General features: G+C 37.3%; 2 long non-coding RNA genes across 4 annotated transcripts; both read left to right on the forward strand.

Moving 5' to 3' along the window:
- The first annotated feature begins 14,243 nt into the window (after nucleotides 1-14,243).
- Nucleotides 14,244-15,609, forward strand: LOC133777652 (uncharacterized). The gene is made up of 3 exons (XR_009868747.1): nucleotides 14,244-14,879; nucleotides 15,052-15,284; nucleotides 15,424-15,609. It is a non-coding gene; the product is annotated as an uncharacterized LOC133777652 (long non-coding RNA).
- An 84-nt stretch (nucleotides 15,610-15,693) lies between these two features.
- LOC133777651 (uncharacterized) lies at nucleotides 15,694-22,620 on the forward strand. 3 transcript variants are annotated; one of them, XR_009868745.1, is made up of 6 exons: nucleotides 15,694-15,937; nucleotides 16,947-17,806; nucleotides 18,373-18,514; nucleotides 21,863-22,028; nucleotides 22,166-22,335; nucleotides 22,571-22,620. It is a non-coding gene; the product is annotated as an uncharacterized LOC133777651 (long non-coding RNA). The 3 variants fall into 3 exon arrangements; XR_009868744.1 differs by having other exon boundaries at nucleotides 21,863-22,335; XR_009868746.1 differs by lacking the exon at nucleotides 22,571-22,620 and adding an exon at nucleotides 22,443-22,464 and having other exon boundaries at nucleotides 21,863-22,335.
- The last annotated feature ends 1,728 nt before the right edge of the window (nucleotides 22,621-24,348 follow it).

A 24,348-nucleotide genomic window follows, 5' to 3' on the forward strand; every position in this document is an offset into this window, starting at 1 on the left:
AAGGAGTTTGGAGATTCAAATAGGGCAATTGGCTACTTTAATGTCTAATAGAGCTCAAGGAAATTTTTCTAGCACTATAGAAGTTAATCCTAAAGAGCAGTGTAATGCAATATCCTTGAGGAGTGGGACTAAGTGTGAGGGGCCTACAGTAGAAAACAAGGGCAAGAAGATAGAGGATGGACATGTCACTAGTCCAGCACAAGAGGAGGTTACTGCAGATTTTCTAAAGAAAGAGAAGTCTAATGAAGAAAAGGTTACTGAAGACCTTAGGAAGGAAGAGGAGGTTCCACCTATAAGTATTGAGCACCATGTTAGAATTCCATATCCACAAAGGCTTCGCAAGCATAATCTGGATAAGCAGTTTGCAAAAATTTTAGAGGTGTTCAAGAAGCTACATATTAATATATCATTCGCAGAAGCATTAAAAAAAATGCCAAGCTATGTGAAGTTCATGAAGGAAATTTTGTCAAAGAAAAAGAAGCTAGAGGATTATGAGACATTTGCATTAACTGAAGGGTGCAGTGCAATACTACAGAAGAAACTACCTCCAAAGCTTAAAGATCCTGGTAGTTTCAATATCCCATGTTCTATAGGGAGTTTAGTAGAAACAAAGGCATTATGTGATTTAGGGGTTAGTGTGAATTTGATGCCTCTATCATTCTTTCAGAAGATGAATTTGGGAGAAGCTTGCCCAACTACAGTGTCTTTGCAGATGGCAGATAGGACAGTTAATCATCCTCATGGAATGATTGAGGACGTATTGGTAAAAGTGGGTAAATTCATCTTTCTTGCGGACTTTATTATTTTAGATATGGAGGAAGATGAAAATATTCCAATAATACTTGGAAGACCATTCTTAGCAACTGGTAAGGCGTTAATTGATGTACAAAAAGGTGAATTAAAGCTGCAAGTGCAAAAAGAGGAAGTTATATTTAAAGTTTTTGCAGCAATAGAAATTCCAACATGTTGTAGAGTTGAAGTGGTGAACCAAGGAGAGAACAAGTTGGAAGGCTCTAAGACAAGCTCCATAGTGAAAACCAGAATGAGGAAGGGGCGAAACCAATTAAAAAAGTACTTTAGCGAAAGAATTCGAATGTTATATGAGCGGGGGAAAGTACCACCAATTTCTAATCACAAGAAGCAAGGGCCAACTCATGCTACTGTGGCTCTAAAGGATGAGCGGGGTGGTCTTGACCTGACTTGAAGTTTAATGAAGGAAGTGAGCATCCAGCTGTAGACGTTAAATAAAGCGCTTTTGGGAGGCAACCCAATGTTATTTTTAATTCAAGTTTTTATGAGTTTATAATTTTTATTTTCTTTTAAAATCTTTTTAATTTTTGTTCTTAGGCTTAGATTTTATTTTCAATAATTTTTAGTTTAGTTTGTAATTTTTGAATCATGAAATACATGAAAAATAAGAAAAAAAAAAGAAAAAAATCTTTATTTTGAGCTGCAATGCCTGGGACAAACTGAACTTTCCAATCACCGCCTTCGTCACCTCCATTTTGATGATGTTTACTGGACCATTGGTAAGTTTTCTGTCCTTTTCTTTTTTATGTCACATTGGGGACAATGCATCAATCAAGTTTAGGGGAGGAGTCTTGATATTTTGTGTGTTTGTGTCATGTTGTTAGTTTGTGTTTGTTGTTGTTTGAGTTTTATCTTAGTTAAATAATGTGTTGTGTTTGTGTGAATCAAGTTGTCAATGCTAGCCTATGATATGTAAAAAAATGTTGTGCAAATTTTTGAAATTTTGATCAATTGAATCCATATGCTTGGTTAGACTGCATTGGTAGTTTTTTGTCGATCCATAAAAAAAAATTGAATGTTTAGCCATGATTGAAAAATTCTTTGCAATTTTAATTTGAATGTATGCATCGTTAAAAAATTGGCTTGTGCTTTGATGAATGAATGAATCTAGAACTTGCTTGTTTATCATTTGAGACGAAATCCTAGATGAAATATGCTTAGGAAAGTGATTTAGGCAATTTCTTGGGACGTTTGAGCCTTTCAAGCCAACCCAAAAGTAATTTTCCATTGTTACCCTTGTTGAGCCTAAAATTATCCTCTTTGTTGTTTGACACCAATTGTGAGCTAAATAGATATTTTGTTTGTTTTCATTCATTTACCAAATTAATATGAGCATATGGATAAATATTGGGGAATGAATTGTAATAGGATGTGATTAGTTTTGTAATTTGGTGTATTGTAATTAAGAGTAAAAATGTTGAGAATAAAAAAAAAAAAAGGAAACTAATAGAAGTTTGAAAATCCAAGCTACACTCTTGTTATGCTTTCACAAAAACAAGTTTGGGGGAGTTGAGTTTGAAAAAAAATGATCAAGTGAAATAAGTGTTTCTCAACCTTTACTTGGGTTCATATGGGGTTTTGTTTGGGTGAATTGTTGGTTTGTAAGTTCATATGCTTATGGTAATTTGGAGCCTAAATGACATATATCTACCCATTTCCTAAGCCTATAGTTATGAGACTAAAGTCCTAGTGATTCTTGAGCATATTTTGTCTACATTAGTGGAGAGTGGTGAATAATGCAGGCATATGGATCAATGGTTTGATGGATTGATGGTGAGTTTTTTGCATGCATACATAGATTCAATTGTTGAGTAATTTTTGTGGTTATGGTTGAATAAGCATTTTTGGATTGAATCAGGTTGTCGGTGTGGTTTAACTGAAATTCTGGATTGTATCTACAAATCGGGATTTTGGACTTTTGTCTGAGATTCTCTGAAATTGAGGCTAATTCAATGTTGTTGAATTGATTCATAAGTTTGTGTCGTCTGTGTTTGAGTTTTGTGAGTTTAGTGTGAGTCTTTGCTCGAGGGCGAGTAAAGGTTAAGTTTGAGAGAATTTGTTAGGTTCATTTTAGGTTTGTTTTAGAGATTGTTTTATGTTATGTTTATAGTTATTTAGGATTGTTTAGCGCAAATTTATGCTTATTTTCTTCTTGTTTCAGGTTTTAATGGTCAAGTACATAATATGGAGTGAAATGAGAAGAAACATGTTAAATATGATAAATAAGATGGATTTCGTGTTGATTGTGGAGTTTCAAGACATTATGTGTGGAAAATACTACTTTGAAGATGCTCAACACACGTCGTTTATGCTCTATAACGCAAGTCTGATACTTCAACCCGCATTTTGACCATGATTTATTTCCTTTCTGGAAACACTTCTAGAAATAGAAGTTGTAGATATTTCTCTTATCTTTCCATATATGTTTGAATCATTCAATTCGGAGTTATATCAAAGGAGTTATGATAAAATTCAATGAGCTGATGCTGCAGGCTGTTCGGAACGAGTTTTCGTTCTATTATGGAAGTAGCGCCCCAGCGCTCAAGAACTGAAAGGCAGCGCCCCAGTGCTATACAAAGGGCGCTACAGTACTAGTGAACAAAATTTTAGGCGTTTTGGCTCTGACTTTAGCACTACAGCACTCAAAACACAGCGCTACAGTGCTGTATACGCGTTTTGTAGATTTTAAACCACTTTTTGAAGGGAAAAATGGTCTATTCACTAGGGAATCTTGGAAGACTATTTAAGGAACATTATTCTGCGATTTTAGGAGTAGTCTCAGTTTTTAAAAACCCTAGATTAGAAGAGGCTGCTGTAATTAGTTTTCTGTTTTTAGCTGAATTCTTTAGATTGATTTTATGAACAATTATTTGCAGTTGATTTCCATCATGTTATTTCTGAACTAATTTCTTTTATCTAGGAATTAATAGAGTCACTAGGATTTCTATTTAATTTTATTATGATTTTCTATTGATACTTCTTTTCTATTCTAATCTATATGATGTTTGTTTAATGCTAGTAAATACTTGATCACTATTTACTTGATTTAATGATTTTGATTCAAAATTGGAAAGATGAGAATTGAATATGCTATCATTGTATAGATATAGGTTGCATATTGGACGAAGGTACCTGTATGACTTGTGTAGTAATTAGGTTTCCATGTTTAATGCCTTTCATATGTTCAAGTTTATCACAGAAATGTAGAAAACCTGCATATAGATTGAGATCTTATCTCTTGAAAAAGAAAATGAATCGATTATATTAACCTGATATTAGAATAGAAAGAAGAGATTTAGAATTGATTATTAAAATTAATAGAATGAACAGTTGATGAAATTAATTCCTAGGCTTTTTATTATTGATTTTTAACTAGTTGATTCATTGTTTTGTTTCTGGTTCTTTAATTTTTGTTCATAGTTTATAGTATTCCTTTTACTTTTAATTATTCAATTAAATTTTAATTCACCAAATAGAATTTGAAAATCAATTAGTGGTATTTGGAGATCATTCCTCGTGGGATCGACACTCGATTTATCATATATTACTTGATTCGACCACGTATACTTGCGTGTATAGATTTTCACGATCACCCGTCGTGAAGGGGCCCAGGGTGGCAAAGAAGGCCACCCCTAAAATGGGGATTCTACAAAATCCCCCTCTAAGGGCAAAGATGCAAGCTCCACTCGAGAGCCAGCTCCCATGACAACTGTCACCGTTCGGGAAGTCCCTCCTCCTCCTCCTCGACATATGCCTCCACCCCCTAAGCAATTCAAACCAAGGCCACCATCATCCGAATACCAGTTGAGCCACACGATCTGGATAAGATCCCCGAGGTCTTTCGGGATATAGTGTATGAGATAGCGAGTCACATGGTGGGGCATGCCTATAAAGCTAGTACTAGGGATCTGAGGGCCATAGAAGAGCGCAGTTTGGAGAATGTCCTCAAGTCTGCAATGGGGATTAACCTCACCATGAGTCCTTCTCCCACCTTTGATTTTTTTTCTTTGCTATGTGTTTTTCTCTTTTTTTTATTGACTTGCTTTGTTATTCTACAGTCTATCCTAGCCCAATATCGAAGCATTGGTCATTCTAAGGCTAGAAACGAAGAGCTTCGAGCCGAGATGGCTGCAGCCAAAGTCGCCCCGAATGCTGCTCACGAAAGTGAGCATGCCGCCACAGTTGCTCAGGAGAGTTAGCATGTTGCTAAGGCTACTCTGATCTCTTCCCAAGAAGGTGAGCAGTTTACAAAGACTGCAATGTCTGTCTCTCAGGCTCATGTCACAAAGGTGAACCGCCGTGTTGAACAAGTTTAGGCTGAAAATGGCGAACTCAAAGTGAAGCTAGTCGAGGCTGAAGTTAAAGCCAAGGAGGAAGCAGCGTTGTTATTGTCAACAATGGAGGAGATGTTTTACCATTGCTGGGCTTTCAACTAGGACGGGAACTTCTCCTTCATGGAGCCCGGGTTGTGGGATCCATATCTTGCCAAATTCAAGAATCGGATTTCGCAAGAACCCTCGGAAACTGGTGAGGATTTCGGCGGAGGGAGATGGTGGGGAGGTTACTTCAGCGGGGCAAGTTGGCGGAGCCTAATGACATATTTTTAAGATTTTCCTTTGTAATCATCATGTATTTTCTAACAATCCCTTGGGATTTAAAACAATTGCCTCTGGGCTCAACTCAAAGTTCTTATATATTTGAATATACATTTTAACCTTTGATCTGTTTGTCTTTCCTCTATTATTTTCTCATGCTTGTGAATCCTTGGACCCTTATACATTTGAAATCTTAGGGATTGACTTTAGATCAAGATAGATTATATCAATCTTGGTTGTATGCAAAATTTTGCTTGCTTATTTGTGTCATACATGTTAATAATCAGGCCTCGTACCTGGTTATGTCCAGGGTTTTTTAAGGATTTAAACTTAGTTGGCACTAGGTTTATTGAAAATTCAAGCTTTTAACAAGTTGCTGAATAATCAATTTTTCCAAGCTTCTAAGTTTCGGACCTGGTTATATCCAGGGTTTTAGATGATTTAAACTTAGTTCGCGCTAGGTTTATTGAAAACTCGAGCTTTAAAAAGTCATTGAATACTTAATTTATTCCAACTTCTAAGCTTTTAATCTTATCCGAGTAGGCTTAATTTTCATAAAAAAAAATCACCGTCCTCGTTTATGTGCCCCCCAAGTAACCAGTTTGTATAAATTTTCCTAGTTGCTTTTACAATTATAAGAACACGAGCTCACAATAATAAACTAGGAAATGGTTATTTAATAATCCATCTGTTATTTAATTGAAGCGACTTTGATAAACAAGCCTACCATTGATGGTAGTACTATTGATAATACTTTTTCAAGTGAAGAGCATTCCAGGTCCGTGGGACTACTTCCACATTTAGTCGAGCTAGCTTGAAAGTTCCTTCGCGTAAGACTTCTATGATCTGGTATGGCCCTTCCCAGTTCGAGCCGAACCCACCATCCTTGTGGCCTTTGTTCACCAAAAAGACCCTTCTGAGAACCAGGTAGCCTAATCAAAGGGTACGCCCCTTGACTTTTGAATTGAAATAGCGAGTGATCTTTTGTTGATAATGGGCGAGTTGTAACTGTGATTCTTCTCATTTTTCTTCTATCAAATTGAGAGATGCATTAAGTAGCCTATTATTCTGTTCTTGATTAAATGTCCTTTGCCTGTGAGTAGTTACCATGGCTTCAATTGGAAGCATGGCCTCGCTTCCGAAAGTTAGGGAAAAAGGAGAATGCCCCGTGGAGGTCCTATGAGAAGTTCAGTAGGCCCAAAGTACTTATGAGAGTTGTTCGGGCCATAATCCCTTGGCTTCCTCTAACCTCTTCTTCAGGCTCGCCTTAAGGGTTTTATTTACAGCCTCGACCTACCCATTGGCTTGTGGGTATGCTACTGACGAGAAACTCTTTGTTATGTCGTATCTTTCACAAAAGTTTGTGAAGAGATCACTGTCGAATTGCATTCTATTATTTGACACGATCTTCTTAGGGAGTCCAAATCGACAAATGATACTTTTCACCAAAAAATCCATGACTCTCTTTTAAGTAATGGTTGCAAGAGGTTCTACTTCTACCCACTTTGTGAAGTAATCAATCGCCACTACCGCATATCGAACCCCTCCATTTCCCATAGGTAGCGAACCTATCAAATAAATTCCCCATGCTACAAATGGCCACGGGGAGGAAATCATTGTTAGTTCGACCAGAGCCACTTGGGCAACTATGGCAAAACGCTGGCATTTGTCACACTTTTGAACATACGAGATCGAATCTTTCATTAAGTGGGCCAAAAATAGCCTTGTCTTAGTACCTTCAGCGCCAGGTTTTTCCCCCAGCATGATCTCCACAAAACCTTCGTGTATTTCTTGCAAAATGGTTTTGGCTTCCTCAGGCAGAACACATCGCAAGAGAGGCAAAAAATGACCACATCGATATAAGGTCCCATCGACTATTACGTACCTTGGAGCTTGATAGAGTACTTTTCTCGCATCTTTTCTGTCGTCAGGTAACTTTCCAGTTGCAAGATATTCCATTATAAGAGTCATCCAGGTCGGTCTTATGTCAATCATTCCGACCTCTGTTGCTTCTCCCGTTACACTTGGGCTCTCCAGAAACTCTACTGGCACTACGTTTAATGTTTCAACCTCTTTCATGGTAGCAAGTCATGCCAAAGCGTTAGCATTAGAATTCTGCTCGCGGGGTATCTGTTTAATAGAGTTGTACTCAAAGTCAGAAAGTTCCCCTTTACCTTAGCTAGGTAGGCCGTCATCTTGATGCCTCGAGCTTGGTACTCCCCCAATACCTGATTTACCATGAGTTGTGAATCACTGTAGTATTGGATGGCTTTTGCCTTCAGTGCTCTTGCCACCCTTAGCCTGGCCAATAAGGCCTCATATTCCACTTCGTTGTTGGATGCCTCAAACCCAAATCTTAGAGCTGGATGGAATTGATGTCCCTCTAGTAATATTAAGATTATCCCAGCTCTTGATCCGTTCTCGTTCGACGATCCATCAACGAAGATTTTCCATAATTCCTATGCCGGCTCCCTCATGAGTTCATCTTAAAAACCGGTGCATTCAGCCATGAAATCAGCAAGGGCCTGACTCTTGATTGAAGTCTGTGGCATGTACAATATCTCGAACTAGCTAAGTTTGATGGTCCATTTTAAAACAAGTCCTAATGTTTCAGGTTTTTGCAAAACCTGCCTTAAAGGTTGGTCAGTTAAGAAGTTGATAGAATGGGACTAGAAGTATGGCTAGAGCTTTCTGGAAGCCAATACCAAACAGAATGCTAGCTTCTCTATTAGTGAGTTACGTGACTCAGCTCCGAGAAGCCTCTTGCTTACATAATACACAGGTTTCTGAGCACGATCTTCTTCTCGAACTAACACAGCACTGACTACATTCTCTATCACGACCAAATAAAGGAATAGAGACTCTCTACGTATTGGTTTAGATAATACTGGGGGCTCAGTCAGATGTGTTTTTAGGTAATGGAATGCCAGTTCACACTCCTCGGTCCACTAAAATTTATTATGTTCCTCTGAGCAAGTTGTAGAATGGCATACACTTGTCAATGGATTTTGAAATGAAGCGATTCAATGCCGCCACCCTTCTAGTTAGGCATTGAACTTCTTTTCATGACCTGGGTGAAGGCATTTCCAATAACGATCTGATTTTTTCAGGATTCGCCTCTATTCCCCTCGTGTTGACTATGAACCCCAGAAACTTTCTAGATGCCACCCCGAAAGTGCATTTCTGGGGATTCAGCTTCATGTCATATCTCCTCAGTATTCCAAGACATTCTTCCAGATCGGATACATGGTTATTGGTAGTCTTCGATTTGACAAGCATGTCATCAACATACACTTCCATATTTCTCTCGATCTGGTTAGCGAACATTTTGTTGACCAAGCGTTGGTATGTAGCCCCGGCATTCTTCAATGTGAATGGAATAACTATGTAACAATATACATTATGCTTGATCATAAAACTAGTATGTTCCTAGTTGTAATGTCCTACTCCCTTAGAGCCGTTACCAAGTGAGTTTTAAGACAAAACAGTGTGCAATGAACTCGCTAACCGAGGTTTTTAAACAAAAGTGTGACTAATAAAAAGTTAAGGCTGTAATCTTTGAAAATGTGTCGTTTCATTAAAAGCTTCTAGTATTAAACATTTGGGATCCCAAAATAAGGTTTGAAAACTATTTACATCTTAAAATAAGTTTACAGTTGATTAATTATAAAAATCATAGATTATTACAGCCATTTCTCGAATAAACCCCCAACCAAAGCAGTCGGGCAGGCCAAACATGTACGCGTCGCTTCACGCTCTCCGTACTCATGGTTGGTTGACTCAATCTATGCCCTTACCTGCAACATAGAGCACCCGTGAGCCAAAGCCCAGCAAGAAAACTCATGCAGTTCATAACATATGCAAATTATACAGTTAATCATATTAGATAGCCCACAGATAAATAGGTCAACCATTAGACTAAGCAAACATGGCCATGCCGCCCCAGAAGCCTTACCACATCCTGGGGTCTCGATCCTCTCCGTAGGGATATCACACGTATCCACTGGTTCCTACCCTGACCATAAGCATCCCATGTGCTAAGTGTTACTACCGGCCCCACTGCCGTTCTCGGCCTTTCGCCGTTCTCGGCTCCATTGCCGTTCTCGGCTCCGCGCCGTATCATTCCACTATAATCACGTATAGTATAAATCAAACAACATTCAAACCAATATCAATTCATTTAGGTCTACACCCTAACATGTAATGCAATATAGGGTCGTGCCCTGCAATCATCACATCATGCAATATAGGGCCGTGCCCCGCAATCACACTATGGGCCCATGCCCTATCCTACGGGTGTTGTAGTTTTCTTACCTGTCGATTCGATAGCCTTGATCACCTGACTCCTTGAGCACGATCCTACTCGAACCCTAGCGCTCACCTATGCAAAATCCATAAGTCAAAGTCATTACCAAATCTTAAGTCCATAACCTAGCCTCGGGACCACTCCCGAGCCCCCGGGAAGTCCTAGATCCCCAAAACAAAGTGGTGGAATCGAGCCCCGAACCCTAGGTCAAAATCCCTTAGCAAAAGCCCAAAAATCCCCTTCTGTGAACAGTGCAGTGCTACAACGCTCTAAAGAGGGCGCTGTAGCGCTAAAAGCAGAACCACCCACCTGAAACAGGGGCTAGCGCTGTAGCGCTAGTTGCAGCCAGACCAAACCCAAAAATCGCATCTTGCGATTTCCTTCTACCATTTCAACCCCAAACTTGTCCAAACCTTTTCCAAACCCAAAAACAAACATATCAACACCTCACACTCATCCCAAGTATCCCAATAACTCAAAACCCAAGCACATTCAACCCAAATCTCAAAATTCACCATGATCAACCCTAAACCCAGAAATTCAGTCAAACAACAAGGTTAAAGGCTTAGAATTCATACCGTTGATGCAATTTTGACCTTGATTCATTTCCTTGACCTCCATAGCTTGCTCTTCCTCAAGCTTGCCCAGAAATTCCCTAAAATTCCCATCATCTTAGCGCAAAACACAGCTCAAACCAGCCAAACCCTTAAAACTGAAAACTCTAAAAACTTACCTCAAACATTGATGTGTTCTTGCTAATCCTTGCCAAATCTTCAAGCCTAGCTTTAAGATCCTTGATGCTCAGCCTATCCTAGCTCTCCACTGAGCTTTGCCCCAAGAAAAATGGAGAGAAGTGGTGCAAGAATGCACAAACCGATCCTTTGGAAAAAACCCCTCTGTTTTCTCTCTTTTCTTTCTTTCCTTTTTCTTTCTTTTCTTTCTTTCTCTCCATAGCCAACACTCTTTCTCTATAAATCCCACTAAGTTTAAAAAGCCTCATAAATCAATCTCTAAAAGACAATTGACCAAAATGCCCTTCCTATTAACTCTAAACCCTTTTTGTCCAAGTAGGGCCATTTTAGTCATTTTACCCAATTCCCGCTAATCCTCAAGTGTCTCTAATATTTTCCCGTTGCTTTCCAATACCTGATAAATCACCAAATAAGTATTCCCCATCATCAAAATTAATCTCAATATATTTTCCAAATTCTCATTTAAACTCCCCAGGCTTAACCCAAGCCGGGTATAAATTCCCGCTTTGACTTTTCCGCTAACCCGCTCATTCTAGGATCTTCTCGAGTCACAGATCACAGATACACCCACATACCACTGTGGTCTCAACAATCATCACATATCAATACAGTTATGCCCAAAATGGCCAAAATTACAGTTATGCCCTTCTAACACGATCCGTGCCTACATGCATACTAATATACATAGTCATGCATCTCAGATAAACAACTAGTCATATAACATGCTTTAAATCATAATCATGCATTTAACTCATCAAAGTCACACATAAATCCCATCATGCCCTCCTGGCACACTAATCAAGGCCCTTAAGCCTTATTAGTGAAATTGGGTCGTTACACTAGTCCCCAGGCTTCATCGCGATCTAATTATATCCAGAATATGCGACCATGAAAGACATGAGCTCATGACCTACCGTGGCGTCTACCAACTAGTCGATCCTGGACAGTGGGAAACAGTCCTTGGGAGAAGCCTTGTTTAGGTCGGAGAAGTCAATACAGGTTCTCCACTTCCCAGTCAGCTTCAGGACTAGCACGGGATTGGCAACCCATATTGGGTATTTTTCCTCTCAGATAAACCCATATTTTAGTTTCTAATCTACTTCTTCCTCAAGGGCTTCAGTTAGGACCGTTCCCAAAAGTCTTCATTTTTTGGATTTTTCCGACACATTCTTGTCCAAATTTAAAGTGTGCATAATTATATTCTGATTGATTCCCACCATATCCTTATGCGACCAAGCGAAGACATACAGGTTTTTCTGTAAAAAATCAACCAGCTCCGCCTTTGTTTTTTCGTCAAGATTCTTTCCAATCTTTACGACTCTTGAAGCTTCTATGGGATCGATGTTTACTTCCTTGAGCTCTTCTATGACTTTTAGCTCTGATCTGTCTTCGCCTATCTGTGGGTCAATGTCGTCGCGTTGCGCGATCTCACTATCCTCTTCCTACTGAGGTTCTTCCATCCCATGAGTAACTTCTACTTCCTGGGACTCCTCACTTTCGTCATATATGACCATCACTTGCTGCCCGGGTTGTGATTTTTTCTTCATAGAAATGCTATAGCATTCCCAGGCTCTGGTCACCTTTGACTGTGCATATCCCCGTAGCTGAGGGGACTTTCATTGTCAGGTGGCGGATAGAGGTTATGGCTTCAAATGCCATCAACATAGGTCAACCCAAAATCGCATTGTATGCGGCCGAACAATCGATTACCAGGAACTCGAGTACTTTGGAAACAGTTCGTGACTCTTCTCCCAATGTCACCACCAGTCCGATTGTCCCGATGACTGCTGACCCTTCACCCGAAAACTCGTACAGAGTCAACGAGGTCACCTTCAAATCAGTTACGAAAAATCCCATTTTTTTCCAGGGTGGACTTGAAAAGTATATTTACAAAGCTTCTTTTATCCATTACTGTTCTTCGGACCCTTCGATTGGTGAGCTAAACAGTTACCACCAGCGAATCATTATGTGGGAATTGGACGTCGCTGGCATCTTCTTCTGTGAAAATGATTCAAATCATTGTTGTTTCGATAATCGTTGCTCCGGGACCAAATCCACCCCATTATAAGCCTTCAGTTCGTTAATGTACCTCTTTTGGGCCCCGCTGTTTGTGCCCGCCAAATGTGGCCCTCCCGCAATAGTGGTTATATATCCCCCTACTATCGGAGGACAGGGGTCTGGCAGGTTCCTGCGACAGAAGCTCGCACCTTCTCCATGTTTATCCGTTCTTAAGCTCGGGCCAAGAATTCATCTTCACTCTTAACTCCTTTTCTTTGGAGCTCCTGACATAAATCGCCCTCGATGAGGATTCCTGTCCTCATTTCCATGAGCTTGGAACTGTCATCAGCATCCCTAGCTCGTGCAGCAACATTGGAAAATCTGCTAAGATATGCCTTCAACATTTCGCCAGGTTGCAGCTTTACATTGGCCAATGAATCGACCTCATCCCGAGATTCCTGTGAGGCTCAGAATGCTTTTTTAAAATCAGAAGAAAATTTCTTCCATGAGCTTATGGAATGCCTCTTGTATTGTTTAAACCACTGCCTAGCAGGTCCGACGAAAGTTGCTGGGAACAAGATACACCTTAGATCGAGCCCGACATTGTGGGCCATCATCATGGTGTTAAACATTCCTAGGTAATCGGATGGATCTCCATCTCCATCAAACTTTAATATATGTGGCATCCTAAAACCTATGGGATATGTTGTCGCCGCAACATTTGGAGCGAAAGGCTTGAGCTCCTCGTCTGAGTCTCAATCATCCTTTTCTTTTCTAGCAAGAGTCTTTTCATTTGCTCTTCCATTAGAGCTAGTCTCTCAAGGATTTGGTCCCTAGTCCCTAGATTAACTGGGGGCTGTTCTACAGCTCCCATCCTATCGTACGCATTTGACAAGTTATTGTCCCTCCAAGCTCGAGCTTGGTTCGGTGGGGCATTCCCGTTGTCGCGTACTATGGATGGACCTCCTTCGTGTAGAGTATTGCTAATATCTTCACCCCGAGCTAGAAACCTTCTCTGCGAGTTCAGATTATCGTGCAAGTCGGGTTGCGGGTCATACCGAGGGCTTTACGCTGAACTCAAGTAATTTCGTAGGTCGCTCTCGGACCTATTGCTATGATGACTTTCAGTCCAGTAACTTCTATTTGCGAAGCTTACAGCTCGCGGTTGAGATTGAGGGCCTGGATTCTCAACACGCGTTCATGGAGCATAAGTATTCGCGGATGGGGGAGGATTTCTCCTTCTGTCCCTATAAGTTACAATATCTCATTGAGGATGAGGTGGCGTCGGATGTCTTACAAGTGATAGGGGATGCCTTATTGGTGAGGCTATCCTTGTTCCATCAAGATGTACTAAATTAGCCCGCCTCTATTCTACTCCAACCATTACACCAAATACCCATTTCCATAACACACAAATATAATACTAATAAAAAAGTGTTATGCTATAGTAATATATTGGGCCACTGAAAAAAAGGCGGTAATAATTCACCATCCCGGCACACTTAGCTTTTCTTTTTCAAGACCTGAAAATATGTGAGACCCGAGAGAACCAATTCATTCCCTTCAATTCTTTCTCTTTTTTCCTCATCATTCTCTCTCCTCTCTCTCGGATCTCTTTCTCCCACCAGACCCGTCGAAGCTTCGACCACGCGGGCCCAAGCCCTCACACGACACCAGAGGCGAACGACGACACCAGAGGCCAGCTCTTCTTCTCCTCTTCTAGCGTATTATTGAGGGACGGCATGACCAGAGCACTGGTTGTGAGGTTTAGTTCCGCCAAGAGAGCTTCCGAGTTGAAGTTCTTCTTGGAGGACCCTGAAAATTTATTCATTCATCCAGAGAGAGAGAGAGAGAGATCGAATATTCAAAATCTAAAAAAGGGGAGAAAGGTATTGATTAACTCTGGCTTTATTCATTTCTGCAAATCTAGACCGAAAATCCCAACCCTAGAAAATAAGAAGAAGAAGAAGAAGAAGAAAGGGAGTGTTTTTTTGTATGAAAGCTGTGATTTTTGAAATCTCTGAAGAACACTTCATTTCGTGTACCCCAGCCATTACCACGGAAGATTTCAGCAAGATCTTCGAATTCCCATTTCCCAAAACGCCATCAGAATTCAGGACGATACGACCCGGAGAAGGAATTCGTTGTTGATTTGATTCGGAAGAGTCAGCTGAAAGGAAATGGCTTTTGTCCCTTTTCTCCACTGCATTTCTTTCTGTTGTTCTCTTTAACATCCGCCGCTTTTAGCTTCTCGGAACCCTTTCCGTTGATCCTTCACAAACTGCTCGCCTGTTATTGAAACAAAAATTATATATATATAAAACAATAAGGAATCGCTAATCTTATTCCCTCTATTTGAAGCTTCAAGTTCATTCTCTGCTCCTCACTCTCACGGAGCTGGTTACGGTGCTCGCCCAGGTGAGTGAGGTTTTTTGAGACATTTGAATCAGAACCTTTCCTTATATAAACTTGTCAGTTTTGTTATGCTATTTGATTTTTCTACGAGTTCTATTTTGATATGGTATTGTTCTTCCCCTGATATATTACTTGTCAATATTATATATATGTGTATTTATATATTTATTTTTAGGTAAATCTACATTTTTGTGTCTCGGTTTGGAGTTTGGACTCTCGGTTTTGATTGTAATATCTCTGGCTAGTTTTTTCCCTTATTCCTGCATCAATTCTTCAGTGCAAGAGACTTAGAGCCCTTGATAAGGCATCCTAATGTTGTAACTTTGAAAGCTTACTACTGGTCTATAGATGAGAAGCTGCTCATATATGATTACATTTCTGATGGAAATCTTTCCACTGCACTTCATGGTAAGTTTCAGCATATCCCATTATCTGACTTGTGCTCATGAATTATTTAATTATTTTGATTCTGGTTTTGGAGTTTGATTGATCACAGGTCTTGTGGTATTCATATTTTGATCAATTTGATTTCTTTTCATGTAATCAGGGAGGTCTGGAACAGAGTCATTCACACCCCTATCATGGTCTGTTCGGCTAAAAATCATGAAAGGAATTGCTAAAGGTTTGGTCTATCTCCATGGTCTGTTCAGCAACAAGAGCATGCTTTCAAGTGTTATTTGAAATTGAGTTTGTTTTTAGTATATGTGAGCTGTGTTGTAACTCTTCTAAATTTTGAAACGCCTCCACCTACTAATTATTTAAACATTTATCTGCTATTATTTCATTATTGAATTGTTTTTCTCTTTTTTCTTTGCCTCAAGCCTCAAGGGTACTGAAATTGGAGAGAAATAGTCTGGAGTATCTTCTACACCACTTTTGTGGAGTAACTGCTAATAAAGAGTTGGTTATAATAACCCTGCTCTCTAATTTGTTCATAAGGGAGTAATATTTTCCTGTACGTTTGTTGTTTCAGGTGCGAATAACTGCTTCTTGGGCTTTGGCAAACATATGTGATTCTATCCGGCACTGTATTGATACTCTGGCTTTGGAAGGCTCCACAGGTGGGTTATATGTTACAGAAGCTATTTATTATTTTCAACTACTTTATTTGAAAAGTTATTGATGTATTATACTTTTCCTTAGACTATACTGCAGTCTCTGAATCAGTGGCATTACTAACTGATTATACTAAAATGACAGCACATAACACCAAAATGAATCATCTGATAGTATCAACCGTGATAGTGCCCCTGTTCTTAAACTGAAATGACAGCACATAAAGTATTGCATTTTTTTGTTGATTTTCTGATGATCTTTCGAAGTTCTTCTTTCATGTTGTTTCTTCAATTTCTTCTATTACTGATTCCACAGTATTGTTCCATTGCAATATATGTATATATGAGTTGGCATGTTGTATTGGCTTCTTCTACTGTATATACTACTGGTATGTGGCTATCATTATTTTGTCTATAAGCTTGAATCACCAAAATACATGTTTCTCTCAGCACCATTGATCTATTTCTCTTCATTTTATTTCTATGACAAATTGACAATGGCTTAGTCTACCTATTATGTACTCTCATACTTATTTATGGTAAAAGAATAGTTGCGGACATTGTTTTTTATTGGAAATTAACAAGTATCAATGCTTTTAAGTATTTTCCAATATCTCTGAGGGGATTGGCCAATGTTAATTTTTATGTTACCTTCTTACTCTAGATCATATCAAGTGTATGGTTGCTTAGTACTTTGTTTCTAATACTAAGAGTCTATGTCCTCTACTTTTTGTCTTCAGTACACTCCTGCAATAGATATTTGAAGCATAAGATGTATTTGCTGAAATACTTCTTAAAATTGTGAAATGTGTGCATTCTTATTTGTTATTTTTTTTTATTTTTTTTGTTGTACTCACTTGATTTTCAAGTTATTACTTTGCTGTTCTAACTAATCATCAATAGTCCTGTTTATTTTATTGAAACATTTTATTCTCCTTGTTTAGTTTCCTATTGAATGCTTTCTTACCTTAAGACTAGTATGAATAGAACTACTGAATGTTGTATGTCCAAACAGGAGCCAGAGTCCTTGGGATGCTTGTTAGAGTTGTCATGGAATGGACAGAAGTCACTGTCATTGAAAGGGGCAACCCGTAAATTCCTAGAAGATGGTGATAAAGTTATCATCACTGGTTTTTGCAAAGTTCTTTGATTCACTAAGACCTCTCTTTTATTTTTATATTTAATGTGATAAACACTCTCTATTAGTACCAAGGCACTCAAAGTACTAAGTCATTTGCTTTAGAATGTTTAATTGCTCTATACTCATTTTGAAAAGATACATAATCTACCAGGGAAAAGTATAAGATATAGAAACGGGGGACAATTTTGAATATTGAGCTGAACCAATAGAGGGAAATTTAAAATCTGAACTTTTCATCAGTTTGATGCGTTTGCATGATTCTGTGAACATTCTGCCCCATATTGATAACAAAAAATTAAAATAGAAATCTAAATTATGTGGAGGTCATGTCAAGTTAGATAATGTCTACTAGCAAATCTTAGCTAGTTTGGTATGGTCTCATTCCATGGCAAGTATAATAAATAATTTAATGGCTACAGAATAGAGAGAATGGGGGATTACACTCTTATATTTTTTTTTAGTGGACAAATCTTAATGAATAGAAATCTAAATTTACAATTATATGCTTCACTTTTGTCCCACTACTTGAAAATTAGCTAAAAACGTGTACTTTGAAGACTAAATATCTTTATTAAACTTTAATAAATCAAAATTTAATAAACGTCTCTTTTTGAGCTATTTTTTCTTGTTGGTTTCAGTTCTTTCAATAAAATTTTCCAACTTTTGACTTGTGTTAAGGGTTTGACACTACTGTTGAGGAAGCACAACGAGCCATTAATTCAGCTTACATCGAGGTACAAATTTTCATTATATTTTGTGATTTGTTCGATTTCATTTTGATTGCTTAAGTTTCATGCATTGTATTTTATCTATACAGTCAGGATATTTAATTAAGGATAATTTGCTCATTGTATTTTATATTATTGTTTTCCTGGTGTGCCCTTTTATGCTGTGCATCTTTATAAGGATTAATAGTCATGCCAGGTTGTACTGTTATGGTTCATCTCCATGGCTCCCAGATTATTGTTTAGCCGTATCCATACATAGATATATATATACATAATTTTAGACCTTATGTTATAAGCTACTGCATTCATACATATATTTTTGGATATAATTGTAGATTTTCTATCTGTTATAAGCTACTGAATCCATGTAGTAAGTATGTACAAATGCTCATTTCATATTTTAAAACAGAGTAGGCATAGCCAAATGTATATGAGGTGTTCAAGGAAATGTCTGACTGTACAACACAATTGTGTTAATATTTTTTTTTACGAATTGATTTTAAGATATTTTATAGTTGATGTTTTGGATGTGCTGGCATGAATTGTTAGTCTTACTGTATTGGGTTTTTCAGTGGCATTTAAATCTTGGGAGGATCATAGAAAACAACTTGAATTGGAGAAGGCTCGTAAATCTGGGCTTGCACCAATAGAGGTTGATGAAGACGGCAAAGAGATTAACTTTCATATTCCTCTATATGTCATTTTTGAGAACCGGTAAGCTTTAAATTTCTGAGATTGCTAAATTATTTTTGTGAGAGTCTAATGTCTAAACTGTATATTTATGCAGCATTGTTCCTTTCTAACTTATTGTTAGAGTTTGAAACTTGAGAGGAAATTGAAATTGGATCCAACTTATACTAAGTCTTGGTATGACAGAGGTGTGCAAATATTTAAATCAGAAAAATATGCAAGAGGGGTTTCTGGTTCAGATTGGTATCATTTAATTAAGTTGTTTATTGACTTTTAATATTAATATCAGTGCCTATTAGTTATTAAGCATCTAGGCTACGAATTGATGCTAGTAGTAGTGACTAGTAATTATTTATTTTTAATACCAATATTAGTGCCTAGTTTTGTAGATTAAATATCTAATAATTAAACACACTTTTATTCTTATTTTGCTAACTACTTTAAACTACATTGGTTATGAGCTTGGGTTTAATTAATAAATCAATTAGCATAATTGTTGATGATTATGATCTTTAGAAAATGGAATCTTATGATTGACAGTTTTGATGAATCGTCTCTTAAGTTAAATAGCTTGTGATATTTTCCCACCAGCTTAACATTGTTTCTAGCTTATTTTGCTTAAGTCTCCCATTCTCTCTCTGTTTTCATAAATGTGTTTATTTATTTATTTTGTGTAAAATGTGATATCATTGAGGTAAGTTTTGGTTTTTTTAGTTGATATGTTACTTTAGAAGAGTGACCTTCCCTATGTTGCCCACACCCCAAATTTTGATTTTTTTTATGATTTCTTTTAAAATGTATGTCATCTATGTTCGTGCTAGTAGGTATGTCTCTATGGTTTGCTTTAGAGGACTTGTAAAATGTTTTTTGATTTCTTATGCAGGAGATGTCGATTTTTTTTTAAAGTGCTTTCTTTCTGTATAAATTGGCTGCGTTTTATTTTCCTGTTACTAGCACAAGTTCTCTGTTTTGTATGCTTGATTCTATGAGCACATTCTAGAATTTCCTATAAAAAAATATCAAGTAATAACCCATAGATCAATTTTTTTGAACATTTTAATTGAATTTGACATTGGAATTAAACCTCCTTACTGATGCAGAACCAAGAAAGAAAAAAGAATGAGAGACATAGACATTGACAAAAATGACAAAGAACTAGAGAGAAAGATAACAGTTTTATTGAGAGACAATCTGATTTTCTTTTTTTATTCTATCGTTTTACAAATAATTCACACCCCTTTTAATCATTTTCTTTATTCTTTCCTGGATTTTTTTTTCTTTCTTTTTTTGGCTGTTTAAATTTCTTTCCTTAATTGCAAGAAATAAACTAAAGCTTTGAATGTGTTTTTGGTCCCCTTTCTAAAATTGTTTGGATGTTCTCATATGCAAACGTGCTTCACTTATTATGATGTTCTTCTGTTAAAAGTATTCTAGAATGTTCTAGGAGAAACCTAGAATTAATTAGACTATGATATAGATTATTATAGAATTATATAGAGAATAGTAGAAACTAGTTAATGACTTGGAAAATTCTAGAATGTTTTAGATTTCTTCATTGTATCCTAATAGAAGAGTGGTGTGTATAGATGTGATCTCAATCATTAGGCCAGAAGTAAATGAGGGTTTGAATAAGTATCCATATGTTAAAAATCTATGTTCAAGAACAGTTGCTAACACTTGGTATATGTTTGTCTCAGTATCTTATGCTCTGTTATGAGTTTTTTGGTTTTGTTGATATGATTCTTTCTGTGGTTTTTGTTGTAGGTTATAAGTGATCCTCAGAAGAGAGCCATATACGATCAATATGCTGAAGAAGGTCTCAAAGGACAAGTGCCACCCCCTGATGCAGCAGGGGGATTCCCTGGTGGTGGTGCTACTTTCTTTCAAACTGGGGATGGTCCAAGTTAGTTATTTACTGATTAGTGGTGCCTTCCTAAATATACAATCGAAGATATATTTAATAGAGATTGAACTTGTTGTATTCACCTTTATATTATGCGTTTTCTATTCCCCGATTGTTGTGATTGATCTATTTCCACTAATTATTATTTTTTTCTTTACTGACTGCAGTGTTGGACACAAGAGAGAGGTCATTCTTGAAAAACAGCTGGTACAGATTACAGGTTGAAAATTTTAGTTCCTTATCATGTTCAAATTCCTTTCCTTCTATTTTAATTCATTAATATTTTCTTTTCTTCCTCCAAAAATTTATTTAGGAAAAGAAAGAGTTGATCTTAAGGTGAAGAGAGCAGTGATAATTATAGCTATTCTGATTGGATCAACTTGAGTAAGAGTCTCTACCCTTACTTCATTCATCTATTAATGTAATATTTTAGCTGAGTAATATTTTGACCTTGCAAATCCAAGAAGTATATGGTCTATAAAGAAATTGACAAGTTTTTATTCTAACAAAGTAACAATTGCCATTGAGGGTTAGCCAACATTCATGGCATAACATTAAAATTTATTTGGAACCAAATAGAACTTAAAGAAAATACTGATTTTGAAGACACGTACAATATAGATATTTTTAAGCATACCTGGAAATTTTGAACAGAACAGATGCATTGTTCTTGTGAATATATTTTAGAATCGACCATAAGACATGGTTTGTGTGAATTGGATGGGAATTTTTTAACATGCACATACAGAGCATTTTTCTTGATATGTGTATATAACTGGTGTTATCATGTCATTTGTTGTTGCTTTATTGGTATTCTATAAATATGAAAGAGATCAATGCTCTAAATCTGAGTTTGAATGTTTGTTATTTGTGTACTATTTAAGTTTATTCATTTTTTTTTTTCACTTTTGTCTGCTACCTTGTTTATAATATATGGTCAAATTTGTTAAAATTCCATTTAGATAGACAGCCATGTAAAGTATTTGTGGAATACAGAAGTAATATTCAGTCATTAATAAATCTACATGATACCTTTGAATATAACTAATAAAGGTAATATATATATGGTTATTAACTCTCATTCATGTTTTGCTCAAGAAAAAAGAAAAAGAAAAAAAGAAAGAAAAACAAGAGGAAATTGAGTTTGATGAAGCAAAACAAAAGAGCTGAAAAATGAGTAGCAGATCCCTCTATTAATCATAGACCAATAAGGACTCTACTCCTAGCAAAACCTTAAGGACTGGCACTATTTTTGTAGCCTGATCTGATCTTTATTACAAACTTTGTACACTTTTCTTTAGAGTTTGTTTATAAATTAAGGTTGCCGGTGTTCTTGCTTTTGCTATAATTTTACTGAAGTCTTCAAAATGAACTGGAGATGCCTGAATCATGATGTATATCATCTAATTGGTTAGTTAAAGTTGAAATAAGTGTTTCTGGCCACTTGAATCTTATTGTTGCTATCTCAGATGCTGAACAGAGAGAAGTAGATACCTGGCACTTCATGTAAACAGCCCCTTGGCTGGGTTTACTTCCCAGTGCTGATGGGAAAGTATTACATTCTCAAGATGGTGGAGATAGTCCAATTCTCAGTCTCTTTAAATTAGTCACTGCTGCAATATTATCTAAGCCAGGGTGCCCAAATCCAACCTCTTTCAGCACCCTATGATTTTCCATTATGTCATATTTTATATATTTCTTTGAAGTAGAACCTGTTTTATGGTCTCTACAGAGATTTCTTTGTATTAACTAGAGTTTTCCAATTTTCTCAGGAAATCAAATCCTTGTTTCCTGCCGATTGCAATCCATTCTAAGCTGGTTTTGGAAATAGAGATACAGATGAAGTTAGCTACCTTAAGGTCGGAATTCCACTAGGAAAAAATTTCTATGCCTGAAAATGAGCAAAGTCAGAACTGAAAGAGCTTCTTCAGAGCTTTGGAAGGTACTTTTTTCCAATTCATTCTTAATATGATATTACCTTCTTTCTTAGGTGCTTTGAGTTTTGCCATCTCTGATGCTAAACATGCTTTACTTTTCAACTTTATCCAGATATAAGATTGCTCAAAAGGTTTGGTTTTTGGCATATAAATTGAAAACCTATTTATGAGCACTTTCCATGTTTTTTTTTCATGAAAGCTGTTAAGTTGTGCTGAATGAATGTAACTTTGGGTTTGCAGGTTGCGGGTTTAGCTGTTGTTTGTGTTATATGTTTCACCTCTAATGCTTTTGGAGGTAGCAAGAGCAGCTAATTATAGTATTGGGAGTAAGATCCTGATACCTAAACCCCTCCTCTCACTTTTTGGAAACTTGACAGAACGAACAGGGTAGAGTGATTTCTTTGGAGCAATTCTTGACAACATTTGTAGTTGAGGCCTTTAGAATGGAAGAATGTATTTCACTAATTTTTGTATACATTTCTTGTTTTGTATTTAGTGATAAAGGAATCTGAATTGGGCATAAATTATGTTGTAATATGATTTCTTAAGCCTAGACTAGTAGACTGAATATTGTAATTACATTTGAGTAATTAATAAAAATCTATTTATGTTACCTTATTTGGCTTCAACTTTCATATTAGTTTTCCTAGTTTTGTGTAAGTAAAAAAAGATTATGTTTCTCTAAGCTAATATAACACATGTGTTATACTAAAGTGTAGTATAACACAAAAAAAGTGTTATATAATCAACTATAAATAACATAATTAAACACTTATCTATATATTAAAATAACACAGAAATTGTGTTATCGTTGGCAGTACAATAACACATCTGTATAACACTGATAAAGTGTTATGTAAAGTACCCTGACCTACGATAACATAGTCGGTCTTAACACATCAGAAAGTGTTATCGTATGTTTTGATAACACATTTTCGGTGTTATTAAAAGAATTTTTCTTGTAGTGAACGACCCCGGGTCTCGGTGTCTGGTGATCCGATCGTGGCACATAAGGGTTTGTTGGAGCATTATGCCTTAGTGAGCCTGTTCCAGCCCCTCCTCATCGATTGTCATGGACATTCCTAGGGACCTGTGAAGAAGGCACCGAACTTGGGGTTGCAGTCCTGACTGACCGACTGACATGCTGACAATCCCTGTGATGGTCACTGGGCCGAGCATTCTAGTGATCTCGCCTCACAGGCACAAAACTTGGGGTTGTAGTTCTGACAAATCGACTTGGTTTAGATCGATTATTCCTATCGGACTTATGAGACCCAGTTTGCCTCTTTCCGACATTAACATCGGTTGCAAGAGGGGATAACTGAGCCAAAAACCTCCTCAATCTGCCTATTTTCCCTAGTGAAATGGCTCCTCAGCTACATGTTTTCCATCTTGATGGCAGTCTGATAGCCTAGATTAGAATTTGGTGGTAATGACGCCGAACTCCCGGTATCGCCTTGACCCGCTGGTTATTTTCTCGGACGTTGTTGAACATATAGACCCCTTTCATTGGGAACAGTGGTATGATGGGCCTCCTGTCCACCAGGCTGTTCTGCCTCATTATCGTGCATTGAGCGAGTGACCACCATGATGAAAATGGACTGGAACTTGTGTAGCACTAGTTTACTCTCAATGAAAGCACCGAACTATTGATGTGGTTTTTCGCCAATGAGATATTAAAAAATAAAATGGGTAGATTAGTGCTTAATAGTAAACTGCAATGAAATACCAAGAGCTCACTCAAAAACACAGAACTTTTACGTGGTTCAGTGGATAAAATCCACCTAATCCATGAGTCAATATTATTACTGTTTTTCTCTCTACTTTGGCAGAGTTTTGGTAATACAGAATAATGGTCCCCTTTCCTGTCCAATATTCTCAGTATTTATAGAGGAATCCCATGGACAAGTTTGGGTAACCATGTAAAGAACCCACGTAACTACACATACGGTGTATAGTTGATATAGATTATTCCCATTTACATTGGGATATGATTTGATAACATAATAAACACGTTC

Source organism: Humulus lupulus, chromosome 5 (assembly GCF_963169125.1).
Source record: "Humulus lupulus chromosome 5, drHumLupu1.1, whole genome shotgun sequence".
NCBI lineage: Eukaryota > Viridiplantae > Streptophyta > Magnoliopsida > Rosales > Cannabaceae > Humulus > Humulus lupulus.